The sequence below is a fragment of the Scyliorhinus canicula genome, chromosome 10 (genome assembly GCF_902713615.1).
Source record: "Scyliorhinus canicula chromosome 10, sScyCan1.1, whole genome shotgun sequence".
NCBI classification, from domain to species: domain Eukaryota; kingdom Metazoa; phylum Chordata; class Chondrichthyes; order Carcharhiniformes; family Scyliorhinidae; genus Scyliorhinus; species Scyliorhinus canicula.
Window position 1 is genome coordinate 59,774,078 of NC_052155.1, and position 9,084 is coordinate 59,783,161.

General features: G+C 44.2%; 1 long non-coding RNA gene across 1 annotated transcript; it reads right to left on the reverse strand.

Moving 5' to 3' along the window:
* Positions 1-6,008: 6,008 nt before the first annotated feature.
* On the reverse strand, positions 6,009-7,241 carry LOC119972930. The gene is made up of 3 exons (XR_005462178.1): positions 7,153-7,241; positions 6,593-6,681; positions 6,009-6,149 (listed from the first exon to the last, which is right to left on the reverse strand). It is a non-coding gene; the product is annotated as an uncharacterized LOC119972930 (long non-coding RNA).
* Positions 7,242-9,084: the final 1,843 nt, after the last annotated feature.

Consider the following 9,084-nt stretch of genomic DNA (forward strand, 5'->3'; position numbering starts at 1 on the left):
CGCCAACAGTTACACTGTGCATGTAGGCCACAGGCCATCGGGCTCGTTGAAAGACACAATCAGACTCTCAAAACCAAGTTGGCTACACTCAGAGCGGAAACGGGGTTAACATGGCTTAAGTTGCTCCCTGTCGCCCTTTTCCAGCTGCGGGTTACACCTGCAGGACCGGCCCGATTCTCTCCTGCAGAGATCCTTTATGGCAGGCGCCTCAAAACCCCCCCTGGAACCAAAAGGTCCCCAAACTAGTCCAGTTTCACCACATGACTGAAGAAATTACGACTTAGGCCTTATCCCTCACCAAAGCTCTCAAGGAACTCCATAGCCAGGTTAAAGCGGCTCACTTGACACCGACCCTATTGTCTAGCTCACTTCCAGTGCAGCCTGGAAGTTATGTAATGGTAAAAAATTGGGTTCGGAAAGGGTTGGAACCTCGGTGGGAGGGGCCCTTCCAAGTTCTCCTTACTACCCCCACTGCAGCTAAAGTAGAAGGGAGGAGTGCTTGGGTCCACCTCCGCCACGGCAAGAAGGTCAGTCACTAACCTACCCCCTTTCCCCAGCACTGTCTTACAGGTTTGGAGCATGTCAGTTTGGCTGCGGGCCGCCTGGGCCGTCTTCTATGTCGTCCCGATCGTCGTACTCCCGCAGGAGGGAATGGAGAGGGATAACATTATTTCATCCTGTCGGCGGGACCAACCTTCAAGGATATTTCACCTATGCAGAGGTGACGTTCTCCACTGCCCTCATGCACGGGGGCATGATACCGGCTCATGGAAGGTCACCAGGTTAACAAACTATGAGGGACTAATGACACAACTCCATTGGTTTGCGCAAGTCGAGGAGACACAGCGGGAGTGAGACTCACCCAGAGTGGGAATTTGGAATTTGGTAATTTGGTGCAGTGAGGTAATCAGGAAAGGGAGAGAACCAGAGAGCATCTGAGACCCTGGGTGAGTTCTCCCAGTGAGCCAGAGAAGACACAGCCAGAGTAAGGTAACATCAAGAGTGAGATTGGGAATTTGAAGCTAGGTGGGAATTCAAAGCTGATTGGTAAGTAGTTTTTCTTTTCATTGTCTAATTTATTTTTTCTTTCATTTTTTGTAATTGTAGTTGCATAAGTTTACCTAAGGTTCACTGTCTAATTTATTTTTACTTTCATTTTTTGTAATTGTAGTTGCATAAGTTTACCTAAGGTTTAAGACATGGCAGGAGACCCCAGACCCATGTCATGCTCCTTGTGTGCGATGTGGGAGCTCAGGGACAAGTCGACTGTCCCTGGCTCCTTCACGTGCAAGAAGTGTGTTCAGTTGCGGCTCCTGTTAGACCACTTGACGGCTCTGGAGCTGTGGATGGACTCACTTTGGAGCATCCGTGATGCTGGGGACGTCGTGGATAGAACGTTTGGCGAGTTGGTCACACCGCAGGTGAAAGTAACTGAAGGAGATAGAAAATGGGTGACCAGAAGACAGAGCAAGAGTAGGAAGGCAGTGCAGGTGTCCCCTGCGGTCATCTCCCTGCAAAACAGATATACCGCTTTGGATACTGAAGGGTGAACAGCCAGCTGTCGTGGTGCACATAGGCACCGACGATATAGGTAAAAAGCGGGACGAGGTCCTACAAGCTGAATTCAGGGAGTTAGGAGTTAAACTAAAAAGTAGAACCACAAAGGTAGTAATCTCAGGATTGCTACCAGTGTCACGAGCTAGTCAGAGTAGGAATGTCAGGATAGATAGGGTGAATGTGTGGCTCGAGAGATGGTGCAAGAGGGATGGATTCAAATTCTTGGGGCATTGAAACTGGTTCTGGAGGAGGTGGGACCAGTACAAACCGGACGGTCTGCACCTGGGCAGGACTGGAATCGCTGACTGGGGGGGGGGGGGGGGTTTGCTTATGCTGTTGCGGAGGGTTTAAACTAATGTGGCAGGTGGATGGGAACCGATGCAGGAAGTTGGAAGGTAGTAAAACAGGGACAGAAGCAAAAGGAAGTAAGGGGGAAAGTGTAAGGCAGAGAAGCCACAGTCAAAAATCAAAAAGGGCGACAGTACAAGGTACAGTGACTGAGGGGAGCTCAGTGAATATGCCCAGGAATACTAAAAGGAATAAAACGGGAAGTAAAAAGTTAATGGTAAGCGATGCGGCAGGTTGTTACATGAAGATATGGGTTCAACGACAAGGAAAATTAGGAGAAAAGTTAAGAGGAAATATAACTTAGGAGAGGTTACTGATCAAGGTGTTAAGATTCAAAACAGGGGTAAAAAAGCCAACATAAGTGTACTTTACATGAATGCTCGTAGTATTTGGAATAAGGTAAATGAGTTGATGGCGCAAATCATCGTGAATGACAATGATTTAATGGCCATTACTGAAACATGGTTAAAGGATGGTCATGACTGGAAGATAAATATCCGAGGGTATCAAACTATTCGGAAGGACAGAGTGGATGGTAAGGGAGGTGGTGTAGCTCTGCTATTTAAGGATGACATCCGGGCAGTAGTAAGGGATGACATCGGTGCTATGGAGGATATGGTTGAATCCATTTGGGTGGAAATCAGGAATAGTAAGGCAAAAAATTCACTGATAGGAGTAGTCTACAGGCCACCAAATATTTACATTATGGGGGGCAGGCAATAAACAAAGAAATAGCGGATGCATGTAGAAATGGTACAGCAGTTATCATGGGGAATTTAAATCTACATATCGATTGGTTTAACCAGGTCGGTCAAGGCAGCCTTGCGGAGGAGTTTATAGAATGTATCTGTGATAGTTTCCTCGAACAGTATGTAATGGAGCCTACAAGGGAACAAGCGGTCCTCGATCTTGTCCTGTGTAATGAGACAGGATTGATTAATGATCTCATAGTTAGGGATCCTCTCGGAAGGAGCGATCACAATATGGTGGAATTTAAAATACAGATGGAGGGTGAGAAGGTAAAATCAAATACTCGTGTTTTGTGCTTAAACAAAGGAGATTAGGGGCAGCACAGTAGCATTGTGGATAGCACAATTGCTTCACAGCTCCAGGGTCCCAGGTTCAATTCCGGCTTGGGTCACTGTCTGCACATCCTCCCTGTGTATGCGTGGGTTTCCTCCGGGTGCTCCGGTTTCCTCCCACAGTCCAAAGATGTGCAGGTTAGGTGGATTGGCCATGATAAATTGCCCTGAGTGTCCAAAATTGCCCTTAATGTTGGGCGGGGTTACTGGGTTGTGGGGATGGGGGGGGGGGGAGGAGTTGACCTTGGGTAGGGTGCTCTTTCTGGGATCCGGTGCAGACTTGGTGGGCCAAATGGCCTCCTTCTGCACTGTAAATTCTATGATTACAATGGGATGAGAGAAGAACTAGCTAATGTAGACTGGGAGCAAATACTTTATGGTGGAACAGTTGAGGAAAAGTGGAGAACCTTCCAAGCGATTTTTCACAGTGCTCAGCAAAGGTTTATACCAACAAAAAAGAAGGACGGTAGAAAGAGGAAAAATCGACCGTGGATATCTAAGGAAATAAGGGAGAGTGTCAAATTGAGGGAAAAGCATACAAAGTGGCAAAGATTAGTGGGAGACTAGAGGACTGGGAAATCTTTAGGGGGCAACAGAAAGCTACTAAAAAAGCTATAAAGAAGAGTAAGATAGATTATGAGAGTAAACTTGCTCAGAATATAAAAACAGATAGTAAAAGTTTCTGCAAATATATAAAACAAAAAAGAGTGGCTAAGATAAATATTGGTCCTTTAGAGGATGAGAAGGGAGTTTTAAATATGGGAGATGAGGAAATGGCTGAGGAACTGAACAGGTTTTTTGGGTCAGTCGTCACAGTGGAAGACACAAATAACATGCCAGTGACTGATAGAAATGAGGTTATGACAGGTGAGGACTTTGAGAGGATTGTTATCACTAAGGAGGTAGTGATGGGCAAGCTAACGGGGCTAAAGGTAGACAAGTCTCCTGGCCCTGATGGAATGCATCCCAGAGCGCTAAAAGAGATGGCTAGGGAAATTGCAAATGCACTAGTGATAATTTACCAAAATTTACTACACTCTGGGGTGGTCCCGGCGGATTGGAAATTAGCAAACATGACACCACTGTTTTAAAAATGAGGTAGGCAGAGAGCGGGTAATTATAGGCCAGTGAGCTTAACTTCGGTAGTAGGGAAGATGCTGGAATCAATCATCAAGGAAGAAATAGCGAGGCATCTGGTTAGAAATTGTCCCATTGGTTAGATGCAGCATGGGTTCATAATGGGCAGGTCGTGCCAAACTAATTTAGTGGAATTTTTTGAGGACATTACCAGTGCAGTAGATAACGGGGAGCCAATGGATGTGGTATATCTGGATTTCCAGAAAGCCTTTGACAAGGTGCCACACAAAAGGTTGCTGCATAAGTTAAAGATGCATGGCATTAAGGGTAAAGTAGTAGCATGGATAGAGGATTGGTTAATTAATAGAAAGCAAAGAGTGGGGATTAATGGGTGTTTCTCTGGTTGGCAATCAGTAGCTAGTGGTGTCCCTCAGGGATCCGTGTTGGGCCCACAATTGTTCACAATTTACATAGATGATTTGGAGTTGGGGACCAAGGGCAATGTGTCCAAGTTTGCAGATGACACTAAGATGAGTGGTAAAGCGAAAAGTGCAGAGGATACTGGAAGTCTGCAGAAGGATTTGGATAGGTTAAGTGAATGGGCTAGGGTCTGGCAGATGGAATACAATGCTGACAAATGTGAGGTTATCCATTTTGGTAGGAATAACAGCAAACGGGATTATTATTTAAATGATAAAATATTAAAACATGCTGCTGTGCAGAGAGACCTGGGTGTGCTAATGCATGAGTCGCAAAAAGTTGGTTTACAGGTGCAACAGGTGATTAAGAAGGCAAATGGAATTTTGTCCTTCATTGCTAGAGGGATGGAGTTTAAGACTAGGGAGGTTATGCTACAATTGTATAAGGTGTTAGTGAGGCCACACCTGGAGTATTGTATTCAGTTTTGGTCTCCTTACTTGAGAAAGGACATACTGGCACTGGAGGGTGTGCAGAGGAGATTCACGAGGTTAATCCCAGAGCTGAAGGGGTTGGATTATGAGGAGAGGTTGAGTAGACTGGGACTGTACTCATTGGTATTTAGAAGGATGAGGGGGGATCTTATAGAAACATATAAAATTATGAAGGGAATAGATAGGATAGATGCGGGCAGGTTGTTTCAACTGGCGGGTGAAAGCAGCACTAGGGGGCATAGCCTCAAAATAAGGGGAAGTAGATTTACGATTGAGTTTAGGAGGAACTTCTTCACCCAAGGAATCTATGGAATTCCTTGCCCAGTGAAGCAGTAGAGGCTCCTTCGTTAAATATTTTTAAGATAAAGATAGATAGTTTTTTAAAGAATAAAGGGATTAAGGGTTATGGTGTTCAGGCGGAAAGTGGAGCTGAGTCCACAAAAGATCAGCCTTGATTTAATTGAATGGCGGAGCAGGCTCGAGGGGCCAGATGGCCTACTTCTGCTCCTAGTTCTTATGTTCTTATGTTCAGATGATTGGAAGGAAAAGCTGTATGGAGATTGCCCTGTTTTTGGACTAAATGTAAATTTGATTTTGGATGTAACGAGACTGGTACCATAAAGGTAAAATCATGCCAAGAGTAGGGGATAGGTGGAGATTGCACAGGCGGAAGGGAAAATCGTGATAAGATGGAAAGGGTAAAGCGGGAGGCACAACGGGAATGCAGGTTATCGGAAAGCCTACTCACGTCACTTCGGACCCAAAAGGAAGGGGACCTGGGGATCATGAATCTCTTCCTCCAGACCTATCACCACATATATGGCTAAGGACGGGTTGTCTGCCACCCATACCCCACCTTGGTGGCCAGATTATTTTCGGTTTCACCACTCTGGGGAACTCCCCAAGCGGTGGTTCACTGCCAGCGTTCCCAGCCACCACCCGAGCACGTTACTCTCCCTTACGACACTGATTCAGCCCCACCGGCAATTTGCCTTTCCCTTCCCTGGGATAATTTCCATTCACACTATGACAAGCTCCAAAGGTGGAAGGCATACATACCCAACCACTTCTCTCCCAATAGAGACTCCCTGTCATATGAAAACTGTTTCGTTCGAAAGGGTTACGGATGTATGGTGGTAAAGGTGGAAGAGGATATAACATGTCTGTTCTCGACCTGTACTGAACGGAAGATACAGAAAACCTCATCAGCAACTGGATTGAGTACATAGAACATAGAACAGTACAGCACAGAACAGGCCCTTCGGCCCTCAATGTTGTGCCGAGGCATGATCACCCTACTCAAACCCACGTATCCACCCTATACCCATAACCCAACAACCCCCCCCCTTAACCTTACTTTTATTAGGACACTACGGGCAATTTAGCATGGCCAATCCACCTAACCCGCACATCTTTGGATGTATGTTACATTCAGTAGTACATTCAAGATACAGAAAACCTCATCAGCAACTGGATTGAGTAACGTATGTTACATTCAGTAGTATAACCAAACATACTACAGAAGAGTAACAAAAGATGGTACCAGGATAGTTGGCTTTCAAAAACCAGTACTAGTTAGATTAGGTCAGACAAAAAGAAAGAAAATAAAGTACTGACGGTTCGACTGTGGAAGACTTCGCAGCATTTGGATCCTCGACGACCAACCAATTCAATGCATCACATTCAAGCTCCACAGCAGCTGAAAACTACCAATAATTTAAATAATAACTGAAAAATGTTTAAGCAACAGTTCCAAATATATATGGCAGCTAATGATTTAAACACAGCCTCTGAAGAAAGAAAAACAGCACTGCTACTGGCAGTAGCAGGACATCAAGCTAAAGAGATCTATAACTCCTTTAATTACTTGAAAGGTGAAGACAACACTAAATTAAAAGTAATAATCAAAACATTTGAAGATATCTGTAAAGGGCAGCCTAATGAGACTCTGGAAAGATTTAACTTTCGTAATAGTTTCCAGAGAAACGGAGAGCCAATCAATAATTTCATTACAGACCTGAAGTTAATAGCGCAAGGCTATAATTTTGCTGATTTCAGAGACTTTATCATCAGGATCAATTAATTTATGCACTATCTGATCAAGATTTAAGGGAATCACTTTCACAAAAGAATGATTTAACTCTAGAAATCGCGATTGATAAGTGTATATTGTACACCTTGAGTTTCTGCAAAGAAAGAACGGCGTGAAGATCCTCCATGAGGCTGAGGCAGTCAGAATGGTGTCTCAGCCTCACAGACATCGTCTTTATGGCGCCAGCTCCCATTCAAATCTGTACGCACATGCACACATCAAGAAAGACGCGAACTGGCAAAATTAGGTTCTGCGCATGCGCCGTTGAAAAAGTGCACTCTGGCTGAAGATTGATTTGCGCATGCGCACGAAGCTGCACATGTGCACTTGAAAAAAGATCGCACATGTCCGAAGATCAATTTGCGCATGCGTAATCGATCATTACACATGACGTTATGAGTGTCATTACGTCAGAAGACTCAGACCACGCCCACTTAAAGGGAAACTGCCCGAAAATTCAAATAACAATCTTAAAGGTACAAAACCCAGGTTTTCTATCTCAATAGGCAGAACATTGCCTGAATTTCAACCAGCAGTTGAAAATAACTTTTGCAGCACCCTGGAACAAGCAGTTTGCAGCATCCAAAGTGAATACACAATAACAAATCCGAAACTAAAGAAGATGATTTTTTAATTAGAAGTGAAGAGCACAATAACAAATCCCAAACCAAAAAAGATAATTTGTTTATTGACGAATACTACTCAGACATGGCTGAGTTTAAAAAAAATAAATGTAGAGTATCCAATTCATTCTTTCCAATTAAGGGGCAATTTACCGTGGCCAATTGACCTACCCTGCACATCTTTGTGTTGTGGGGGTAAAACCCACGCAGACACGGGGAGAATGTGCAAACTCCAACGGATAGTGGCCCAGAGCCAGGATCAAACTCGGGACCTCGGCACTGTGAGGCAGCAATGCTAACCACTGTGCCATCGTGTTGCCCCGTGGCTGAGTTATTTGGTTATGATGATCATAGCATCAGCAACACAGTTGAAAAGCTCAATACGACTCTACTGATGGCAGATGAATCCAATACCACGATGCAATGGTAGATCGTTGATAGATTGGATGACAGCAATCTGTCAAATAGCCAAGAAGAAAACGACACCACACAGAGAGTACTGACCAACTCCGTTGAGAGAGCACGAATCAACTCCACAGAGAGAACACTGTACGATTCAACACAGAGAGCGATGAAAGACTCCACACAGAGAGCGACGCAAGCCTGTAGAGAGAGCTCATTGACAGATTCCAGAATGGAAGCAATTAAAGACTCCAGAGTGACAACATGCATGAAGAAGACTATGAAGGTCGATCCACCTTATTTCAGCAATCAGAAGCAGACAATGAATGTCTACCCACTGTATGTGAGAATAGTGACAATGTGATTGCAATCAACATACAAGATGTGCAAGATCACAGCAAAACTGTCAGATCTCAGCTCATCTATACAGAAACACTCAATAATCAAAGTAAAATTTACTCATGAGTCCAGTGAGACCACATCAATTAAAACCTCACCTACTCTTGACAACCCATAAGAAACTAAAATCTCAAAGACGTTGACTCCTGAAGAGGGGCACCAAGAGATCACAGATGAAGCACATCAATCAGAAATGACTCCAGAAGAGGAGCACCAAGGAAGCAAAGAGGAATTAAATCATGCAGAAATGATTGATGTCACCAAGATCAATGCAACATCAGATCAGTCACACAAACCTCACCTCAAAAAGCTCAATGAAACATCAAATACCATAAATGACACTGATACCAATAACTTTGAGAATGACTCAAGTTATCCTCAAGGAACAGTCATTGAGCACAACAAAAACAACAACACCAATAACAAAGGCAACAACAGACACAACAAGAACAACAATAAAAACAACAACAATGAAACAACAACTTGTACAACATGGTACAACTCTGCACAGGAAGGACAATGTAAGAGCACATTCCAAAACAACGGCAAGAGTACAAACATAACATGGCATGTCAACAAATCTCACGTATTCA